The sequence below is a fragment of the Macaca thibetana genome, chromosome 2 (genome assembly GCF_024542745.1).
Source record: "Macaca thibetana thibetana isolate TM-01 chromosome 2, ASM2454274v1, whole genome shotgun sequence".
Taxonomy (NCBI): domain Eukaryota; kingdom Metazoa; phylum Chordata; class Mammalia; order Primates; family Cercopithecidae; genus Macaca; species Macaca thibetana.
Window position 1 is genome coordinate 43,211,567 of NC_065579.1, and position 11,028 is coordinate 43,222,594.

Sequence of the window (11,028 nt, forward strand, 5' to 3'; positions counted from 1 at the left end):
AGAATTTTGTATCCAGCAACACTAAGCTTCATTAATGAAGAAAAGATATAGTCTTTTTCAGACAAATGCTGAAAGAATTCACCACTACCAAGCCAGCACTACAAGAACTGCTAAAAGGAGCTCTAAATCTTGAAACAAATCCTGGAAACACATCAAAATAGAACCTCTTTAAAGCATAAATCTCACAGAAACCATTAAAAAGTACAATAAATGTATTCCAAGGAATGGAACAGTACCTTCCATCTCAATACTAACGTTGAATGTAAATGGCCTAAATGCTCCACTTAAAAAATACAGAATTGCAGAATGGATAAGAATTCACCAACCAAATATCTATTGCCTTCAAGAGACTCACCTAACACAAAAGGACTCACATGAACTTAAGGTAAAGGGGTGGAAAAAGATATTCCATGCAAATGGACATAAAAAATGAACAGGAGTAGTTATTCTTATATCAGACAAAACAAACTTTAAAGCAACAGCAGTTAAAGACAAAGAGGGACATTATGTAATGGTAAAAGGCCTTGTTCAACAGCAAAATATCACAATCCTAAATATATATGCACCTAACACTGGAGCTCCAAAATTTATAAAACCATTACTACTAGACCTAAGAAATGAGATAGACAGCAACACAATAATAGTGGGGGACTTCAATACTCCACTGACAGCACTAGACAGGTCATCAAGACAGAAAGTCAGAAAAGAAACAATGGACTTAAACTATACCCTAGAACAAAAGGACTTAACAGATATTTACACAACATTCTAACCAAAAACCACAGAATATACATTCTATTCATCAGTACATGGAACTTTCTCCAAGATAGACCATATGATAGGCCACAAAATGAGCCTCAATAAATTTAAGAAAATTAAAATTATATCCAGCACTCTCTCAGATCACAGTGGAAGAAAACTGCAAATCAACTCCAAAAGGAACCTTCAAAACCATGCAAATACATTGAAATTAAATAAACTGCTCCTGAATGATCATTGGATCAAAAATGAAATCAAGATGGAAATTCAAAAATTCTTCTATCTGACTGAATGGCAATAGTAACACAACCTATCAAAACCTCTGGGATACAGCAAAGGCGGTGCTAAGAGGAAAGTTCGTAGCTCTAAACGCCTTCAAGAGACTCAAAAAGTCTGAAAGAGCACAAATAGACAATCTAAGGTTACACCTCAAGAAACTAGAGAAACAAGAACAAATCAAACCCAAACCCAGCAGAAGAAAGGAAATAACACAGATCAGAGCAGAACTAAATGAAATTGAAACAAAAAAATTACAAAAGATAAATAAAACAAAAAGCTGGTGCTTGGAAAAGATAAATAAAATTGATGGGCCATTAGCAAGATTAACCAAGAAAAGAAGAGAGAAACTCCAAATAAGCTCAATAAGAAATGAAACAGGAGATATTACAACTGACACTACTGAAGTACAAAAAATCATTCAACGTTACTATGAACACCTTTACAGACATAAACTAGAAAACCTAAAGGAGATGGATAAATTCCTGGAAAGATACAACCCTCTTAGCTTAAATCAGGAAGAATTAGAAACTCTGAACAGACCAATAACAAGCAGGGAGATTGAAATGGTAATTTTAAAAATACCAACAAAAAAAGCCCAGAACCAGACAGACGCACAGCTGAATTCTATCAGACATTCAAAGAAGAATTGGCACAAATCCTATTGACACTATTCCATAAGATAAAGAGGGAATCCTCCCTAAATCATTCTATGAAGCCAGTATTATGCCAATACCAAAATCAGGAAAGGACTTAACCAAAAAAAAGAAAACTATAGGCCAATATCCCTGATGAACATAGATGCAAAGATCCTTAACAAAATACTAGCTAATGGAATCCAACAACATATCAAAAAGATAATCCACCATGATCAAATGGGTTCCATACCAGGGATGCAGAGATGGTTTAACATATGCAAGCTAATAAATGTAATATACTACATAAGCAGAATTAAAAACAAAAATCACATGAATATCGCAGTAAGTGCAGAAAAAGCATTCAACAAAATCCACCACCCTTTTATGATTAAAACTCAGCAAAATCAGCATATAAGGGACATATCTCATGTAATAAAAGCCATCTATGACAAACCCACAGCTAACATAATACCGAATGGGAAAAAGTTGAAAGCATTCCCTCTGGGAACTGGAATAGGACAAGGATGCCCACTCTCACCACTTCTATTCAACATAGTATTGGAAGTCCTAGCCAGAGCCATCAGACAAGAGAAAGGGCATCCAAATTGATAAAGAGGAAGTCAAACTGTCACTGTTTGCTGATGATATGATTGTATACCTAGAAACCCCAAAGACTCCTCCAAAAAGCTCCTAGAGCTGATTAAAAAAAAATTCAGCGAAGTTTTTGGCTACAAAATTAGCACGCACAAATTAGTAGCTCTCCTATACACAAACGGCGATCAGGTGGAGAATGAAATCAAGAACTCAACGCCTTTTATAATGGTTGCAAAAAATAAAACAAAATACTTAGGAATATATATAAACTAGGGGGTGAAAGCCCTCTACAAGGAAAACTACAAAACACTGCTGAAAGAAATCATAGATGACACAAACAAATGTAAACACATTCCATTCTCATGGATGGGTAGAATCAATATTGTGAAAATGACTATACTGCCAAAAGCAATCCACAAATTCAACACAATTCCCACCAAAATACCACCATCATTCTTCACAGAACTAGAAAAAAAATCCCAAAATTCATGTAGAACCAAAAAAGAGCCTGCATCATCAAAGCAAGACTAAGCAAAAAGAACAAATCTGGAGGCATCACATTACCCAACTTCAAACTATACTATAAGGCCAAAGTCACCAAAACAGAATGGTACTGGTATAAAAATAGGCACATAGACCAATGGAACAGAATGGAGAATGCAGAAACAAAGTCAAACACTTACAGCCAACTGATATTTGACAAAGCAAACAAAAACAAAGTGGGGAAAGAACACCTTATTCTACAAATGGTGCTGGGATAATTGGCAAGCCACATGTAGAAGAATGAAACTGGATCATCTCTCACCTTTTGCAAAAATCAACTCAAGATGGATCACAGACTTAAATCTAAGACATAAAACTATAAAAATTTTAGAAGATAACATCAGAAAAACCCTTCTAGACATTGGCTTAGGCAAGGATTTCATGACCAAGATCCCAAAAGCAAACACAATAAAAACAAACATAAATAGCTGGGACTTAATTAAACGAAAGAACTTTTGCATGGCAAAAGGAACCATCAGCAGAGTAATAGACAACTCACAGATGGGCAGAAAATCTTCACAATCTATACATCCAACAAAGGACTAATATCCAGAATCTACAATGAACTCAAATCAGCAAGAAAAAAAACAATATCATCAAAAAGTGGGCTAAGGACATGAATAGACAATTCTCAAAAGAAGATTTACAAACGACAAACAAACATATGATAAAACGCTCAATATCACTAATGATCAGGGAAATGCAAAGCAAAACCACAGTGCAATACCACCTTAGTCTTGCAAGAATGGCCATAATAAAATAATAATAGATGTTGGCTTGGATGCAGTCAACGGGAAACACTTCTACATTGCTGGTGGGAATGTAAACTAGTACAATCACTATGGAAAACAGTGTGGAGATTCCTTAAAGAACTAAAAGTAGAACTACCATTTGATTTAGCAATCCCACTACTGGGTATCTACTCAGAGGAAAATAAGTCATTATACAAAAAAGATACTTGCATATGCATGTTTACAGCAGCACAATTCACAATTGCAAAAATGTGAAACCAACCAAAACGCCCATCAATCAATGAGTGGATAAAGAAACTATGGTGTATGTATGTGTGTGTGTGTGTGTGTGTGTGTGTGTGTGTATGATGAAACACCACTCAGTCATAAAAGGAATGAATTAATGGCATTACAGCAACCTGGATGAGATTGGAGAATATTATTCTAAGTGAAGTGACTCAGAAATGGAAAACCAAACATTGTATGTTCTCACTGATAAATGGGAGCTAAACTATGAGGATGCAAAGGCATAAAAATGACACAATGGACTTTGGGGACTCAGAGGAAAAAGGTGGGAAGGGGACAAGGGATAAAAGATTACAAATTGCATGCAGTGTATTCTTTTTGGGTGATGGGTGAACCAAAATCTCACAAATTACCACTAAAGAACATACTCATGTAACCAAACACCACCTGTTCCCCAATAACCTATGAAAATTAAATAAAATTAACAAAATATAAAAAAATAAATAAAATGGGCAAAAGATCTGAATAGACATTTCTCAAATGACATACAAATGGCAAACAGTATATGGAAAGGTGCTCAACATCGCTGATCATAAGAGAAATGCAAATGAAAAGCACAATGATATGTCATCTCACCTCAAGTAAAAATGCTTTTATTCAAGAGACAGACAATAACAAATGCTGACGAGGATGTGAAGAAAAGGGAACCCTTATACATTGTTGGCAGAAATGTAAATTAATACAACCACTATGGAGAACAGTTGAGAGATTCCTCAAAAAACTAAAAATAGAGCTACCATATAATCCAGCAATCCCACTGCTAGGTGTATACCCCAAAGGAAGGAAATCAGTATATTTAAGAGATATCTCACTCTCATGTTTGTTGCAGCACTATTCACAATAGCTAAGATTTAGAAACAAACTAAGTGTCCATCAACAGATGAAGGGATATAGAAAATGAGGTACATATACAAAATGGAGTACTATTCAGCCATAAAAATAATGAGATCCCATCTTTTGCAACAATATGGATGGTACTGGAGGACAATATGTTAAGTGAAATTTGCCAAGCACAGAAAGACAAATTTCTCATTTTCTCACTTATTCAAAGGAGCTAAAAATTAAAAATAATTGACTCATGGAGAGAGAGAGTAGAAAGATGGTTGCCAGGGTCTGGGAGGGGTAGTGGAGTGGGGAGAAATGCGGATGATTAATGGACACAAAAATATAGATAGGTACAATGAATAATATCTACTCTTTGATAGCATAATAGGGTGACCACAGTCCATAATTTATTGTACATTTAAAAATAATTTTAAAAGTATGATTGGATTCCTTGCTTGTAACACAAAGAAAAGATAAATGCTTGAGGTGATGGATACTCCACTTATCCTATTATTACTATGCACTGTAAGCCTCTATCAAAATATCTCATGTACCCCATGAATATATACATCTATTACGTACCCACAAAAATTAAAGACAAAAAATAAATAAAAAGAAATAATGGAAGCCAGGGGGCAATGAAATGACATATGCAGAGTGCTGGAAAAAAAAAAACAACTGTCAACCAATAATTTCATGTCCATCAAAACTTTCCTTCAAAAATGAAGGAAAATTAAGACATTTCAAAATAAGCAAAACCGGAATTTACTGTAAGCAGATCAACCATAAAAAAATACTAAAGGGAATTCTTCAGGCTGATAATAAAGGATACCAAACAGTAACTTAAATCCAAATATTTAAAGAAAAATTAACACCAATCCTTCACAAACCCTTCAAAAAAATAAAAGGAAGAGAAACATTTGATAACTCATTTATGAGGTCAGCATTATCTTGATACCAAAGACATCACAAGAAAATAAAACTGCAGACCAATAACCTTTATGAATATAAATATAAAATTTCTCAACAGACTCAGTCCAAAAAATTCCTTAAGCTGATAACTTCAGCAAAGTCTCAGGATACAAAATCAATGGGCAAAAATCACAAGCATTCCTATATACCAATAATAGAAAAGCAGAGAGTTAACTCATGAGTTATCTCCCAATCACTATTGCTACAAAGAAAATAAAACACCTAGGAATACAACTTACAAGGGACGTGAAGGACCTCTTCAAGAGAACTACAAACCACTGCTCAAGGAAATAAGAGAGGACAAAAACAAATGAAAAAACATTCCATGCTCATGGATAGGAAGAATATTGTGAAAATGGCCATATCCCCAAAGTAATTTATAGATTCAATGCTATCCCCATCAAGCTACCATTGACTTTCTTCACACAACTAGAAAAAAATGAACTACTTTAAATTTCATGTGGAACCAAAACAAGAGCCCATATAGCAAAGACAATCCTAAGCAAAAATAACAAATCTGGAGGCATCACACTACCTGACTTCAAACTATACTACAAGGCTACAGAAACCAAAACAGCATGGTACTGGTAGTAAAACAGATATATAGACCAAAGGAACAGAACAGAGACCTCAGAAATAACACCACACATCTACAACCACCTGATCTTCAACAAATCTGACAAAAACAAGCAATGGGGAAAAGATTCCCTATTTAACAAATGATGCTGGGAAAATTGGCTTGCCATATGTAGGAAACAGAAACTGGACCCCTTCCGTACACCTTATACAAAAATTAACATGAGATGGACTAAAGACTTAAACATAAAACCTAAAACCATAAAAACCCTAGAAGAAAACCTAGGTAGTACCATTCAGGACATAGGCATAGGCAAAGACTCATGACTAAACCACCAAAAGCAATTGTAAGAGAAGCCAAAATTGACAAATGGGATCTAATTAAACTAAAGAGTTTCTGCTCAGCAAAAGAAACGATCATCAGAGTGAAAAGGCAATCTACAGAATGGGAGAAATTTTTTGCAATCTATCCATCTGACAAAGGTCTAATATCCAGAATCTACAAGGAACTTAAATAAATTTACAAGAAGAAAACAACCCCATCAAAAAGGAGGCAAAGGATATGAACAGACACTCCCCAAAAGGAGACTTTTATGTGGCCAACAAACATATGAAGAAAAGGTCATTATCACTGGTCATTAGAGAAATGTAAATCAAGACCATAATGAGATACCATCTCATACCAGTTAGAATGGTGATCCTTAAAAAGTCTGGAAACAACAGATCCTGGTGAGGATATAGAGAAATAGGAGCACTTTTACACTGTTGGTAGGAGTGTAAATTACTTCAACCACTGTGGAAGACAGTGTGGCAATTCCTCAAGGATCTAGAATCAGAAATAGCATTTGACCCAGCAATCCCGTTATTAGGTATATACCCAAAGGATTATAAATCATTCTACTATAAAATCACATGCACACATATGTTTATTGCAGCACTATTTACAATAGCAAAGATTTGGAGCCAACCCAAATGCCCATCAATGACAGACTGCATAAAGAAAATGTGGCACATATACAACATGAAATGGTATGCAGCCATTAAAAAGAAGGAGTTCATGTGCTTTGCAGGGACATGGATGAACCTGGAAGCCACCATCCTCAGTAAACTAACACAGGAACGGAAAACCAAATACCGCATGTTCTCACTCATAAGTGGGAGTTGAACACAGGGAAGAGAACATCACACACCAGAGCCTATAGTGGGGTGAGGGGAAAGGGGAAGGAGAGCATTAGGACAAATACCTAATGCATACAGGGCTTAAAACCTAGATGATGGGTTGATAGGTGCAGCAAACCACCATGGCACTTACCTATGTAACAAACCTGCACATTCAGCACATGTATCCCAGAACTTAAAGTAAAATTTTGTTTAAAAAAAAGAGAAACCAATTTTTCTACAAATTAATTTGAGTGCCATTTTGTTCCTACCAGGAGCTTGATGGGAATCAGAGGTTCCTGTATATTTATAAACCGTATATTTACTTTAGAATAATAAATCATATTGTATTAGTCTGTTAAAAAATTTCTCAACAGAATACTAGCAATCCAAATCCAACAAAATATAAAATTACATCATTATGAAATGGGATTTATGTCAGGAACAGAAAACTGACCCAACATATGAAAATCAAATAATTAATTTGATTATTAAATTGACTCAACATATTAAAATCAAATAATATACCTGAATCTGATAAAAGGACATCTATAAATAACCGACAGCAAATGCCATAGTTAGTGTTGAAAAACTAAAATTGTTCCTTAAGATTAGGAACAACACAAGGATGTCCACTCTTGCCAATTCTGTTCAACATTTTACTTGAAGATCTAATCAGGGAAATCAGGCAAGGAAAATAAAAAAGGGCCATCTAAATTAGAAAGGAAAAACTGAAAATATCTTTATGCACAGATAACACAAAGTTATATATATAAACCCTTTAAAATAAATTTTAAAAATAGAGCTAATAGTAATTTCAGCAAGGTTGCAAGATACACATAGAAGTCAATATAAATGGCCCTATTAAAAATCAGTTGTATTTCTACACTAACAATGAACAATCCAAATATAAAGAAAATCAATTTTATTTACAGTAGCATCAAAAGAATACTTAGGAATAAATTTAACCATATAAGAGCAAGACCTGTACAATGGAAACTACAAAATATTGTTAAAAGAAATTAAAGATGACCTAAATAAATAATAAAATATTCTATGTTCATGGATCAGGAAACTTAATATGGCAATTCTCCCCAAATTTATCCACAGACTTAATGCAATAGCTATCAAAATTCTAGTGAACTTTTGCACAAAAAATAGTAGTGCTGATCCTAAAATTTATATGAAAATATAAGGTAATGTTAAAAGAGAAACAAAAGAGAAACTTTCCAATTTCAAAACATACTACAGAGCTGCAATAATCAAGACGGTGTGACTAGCACAAGGATAGACATATAGATCAAAGGAATAGAATTCAGAGTCCAGTAATAAATCATATATGTATGGTGAGTTGATTTTCAACAAGGGTTTTAAGACTACTCAATGGGAAACAATAGTCTTTTCAACAAATGTTGCTATGGCAATTGGATATTCACATGCAACAGAATGAAACTGGGCCCCTAACTCCCACCAAATACAAAAGCAATTCAAAATAATTCAAACACCTCAGTGTAAGACCTCAAACTATAAAGCTATTATAGGATTACATAGGTGTAAATCTTCATGGCCTTGGATTAGGCAGTGGTTTCTTAAATGACACCAAATGGGCAAGCTACAAAAAAATATAGAGATAAATTTGACTTCATCGAAATTAAAATCTTTTGTGCTTCAAAGGACACCATTTAAAAATGTAAAGACAACCACAGAATGGAGAAAATAGATGCAAATCATACCTGGTTAGGGTCTAGTATCTAGCTAATACAAAGAGCTCTGACAACTCAACAATGAAAGGATATTAACTCCATTTTAGAATGGGCAAAAGATTTAAAGAGACATTTCTCTAAAGAAGGCATACAAATGGCCTATAAGGACATGAAAAGATTCTCAACATCACTAGCCATCAGGGAAATCCAAATGTAAATCACAATGAGATCCCACTTTATAACTACTATAATAGCTATAATCAGAAGAAAAAAAAAAGACAAGAAGTTTGGGAAAAGATGTGGAGAAATGGTAATTCTCATACATTGCTGGTGGGAATGTAAAATTGTGCAGTCACTTTGAAAACAGCTTGGCATTTCCTCAAAAAGTTAAACATAGGGTTACCATAGGATTCCACACCTAGGAACCTACCCAAAAGAACTGGAAACATATTTCTACAAAAATGTATACAGAAATGCTCACAGAAACATTCAAACATTTAACAGCTAAACGGTGAAAACAATCTAAATGTCCATTAACCGACAATGAATACAATGTGGTATATCCACACGAAATTATTCAGCCATAAAAAACTAAATACTGATACATGCTATAACACGGATAAACCTTGAAAACATTATGCTAAATTAAAGCCAGACACAAAAGCCACATGTTATATGATAGCATTTATATGAAATTTCCAGAATAGACAAATCCATAAATACAGAAAAGTAGAGTATTTGCTAAGGGCTGGGGAAAAGGAGAAACAGGGAGACACTGCTAATGAGTGTTTTACGGGGGTGATGAAAAGATTTTGGAATTAGATAATGGTGAGAGTTGCACAATTTTATGAATATACTGAAAACCATTTATGTGTTTACTCTAAAATGGTGAATTTAATGGTGAGCGAATTACATATTAATAAGTTTTTAATAAGACCTTACAGAAGGCAATCGTGAAAATGTATCATAAATCTGGGAATGAAACTCTAACCTGTGTGCCTGGAGAACGGAGAGAGATATTGATAAAACTGAGTTTTGGCAAACATGTGGGGAAAAGGTGTTTCACTTTTTTGAATGTCTTATATTCCTTGCTGGTATTAACTGGCACATTTGAGTAAGAAAATGAGCGTTTTGCATTAAAAAAAGACAGATAAAGCACATACCCTATGATCCAGGATTTTCACTTGCAGAAATCTAGTATCGATGTGTGGCTGGCATAGTTGGCACTCAGTGATTTTTCTCTCCTATTATAAAGGTGATAACCATAGGGAGAGATAATAAATTATGCAGTAAATTCCTGCAGCCAAACTCAGCTCTCACTTCTGCTTTTTATAAAAATAAGACAGTATTCATACTCTAATGTACCATGACCATGAAATTTCTGTTCTTTTAATCTTTGCAAGTTGCATAAATGGGAAAGCGAAATTCTTCCCTAAAATATAGGGTCTTTTTTCTAGGGATACTGAGCGTATACTAGCAGAACAGTTAAAGATTTCACGTAGAGTTCCAGCCTCTTTTTGGAGTGGGAGTAGGATGGGAAAAGACAGAAAGCCTGAACCTCACCCAAACACCATGAAGCTACAAAAAAGCAAAGAAATATTCAGAGTGACTTATGTATAAAGCTTCATGAAAATGAGCAGTGACTATGCATTGATAGAAATCAATTACTACTGAAAGAAGTTCCTAAGTGAACCTGTATATATTTTTTCTTTAACTCTCTCTCTGAATGGTGATATCTCTTTAAACATGGCATTGGTAATATTTGTAAACACTGTCCTTCGTTCAAATAGAATTCTATCAATTCCGCTAACGTGGAAAAACATGTGAATCTACTTTTCTAATTAACCATACCCAAGTCTTTCAGTCTATGAAGACATAATCTGAAGTCCACTTGCCCAAATCGCAGGCAGAACACCAAACAAGGAGAAATAACTTCAGAAATCTACT

The 11,028-nt window shown here is 34.5% G+C and overlaps 1 long non-coding RNA gene across 3 annotated transcripts in view; it reads right to left on the bottom strand.

Moving 5' to 3' along the window:
- Window positions 1–10,340, bottom strand: part of LOC126948205 (uncharacterized) — a 98,554-nt gene extending 88,214 nt beyond the window's left edge. For all 3 annotated transcript variants that reach the window (XR_007723360.1, XR_007723359.1, XR_007723358.1), the window contains exon 1: window positions 10,245–10,340. This is a non-coding gene — a long non-coding RNA (uncharacterized LOC126948205). The remainder of the gene's footprint in view (window positions 1–10,244) is intronic.
- Between the last annotated feature and the right edge of the window lie 688 nt (window positions 10,341–11,028).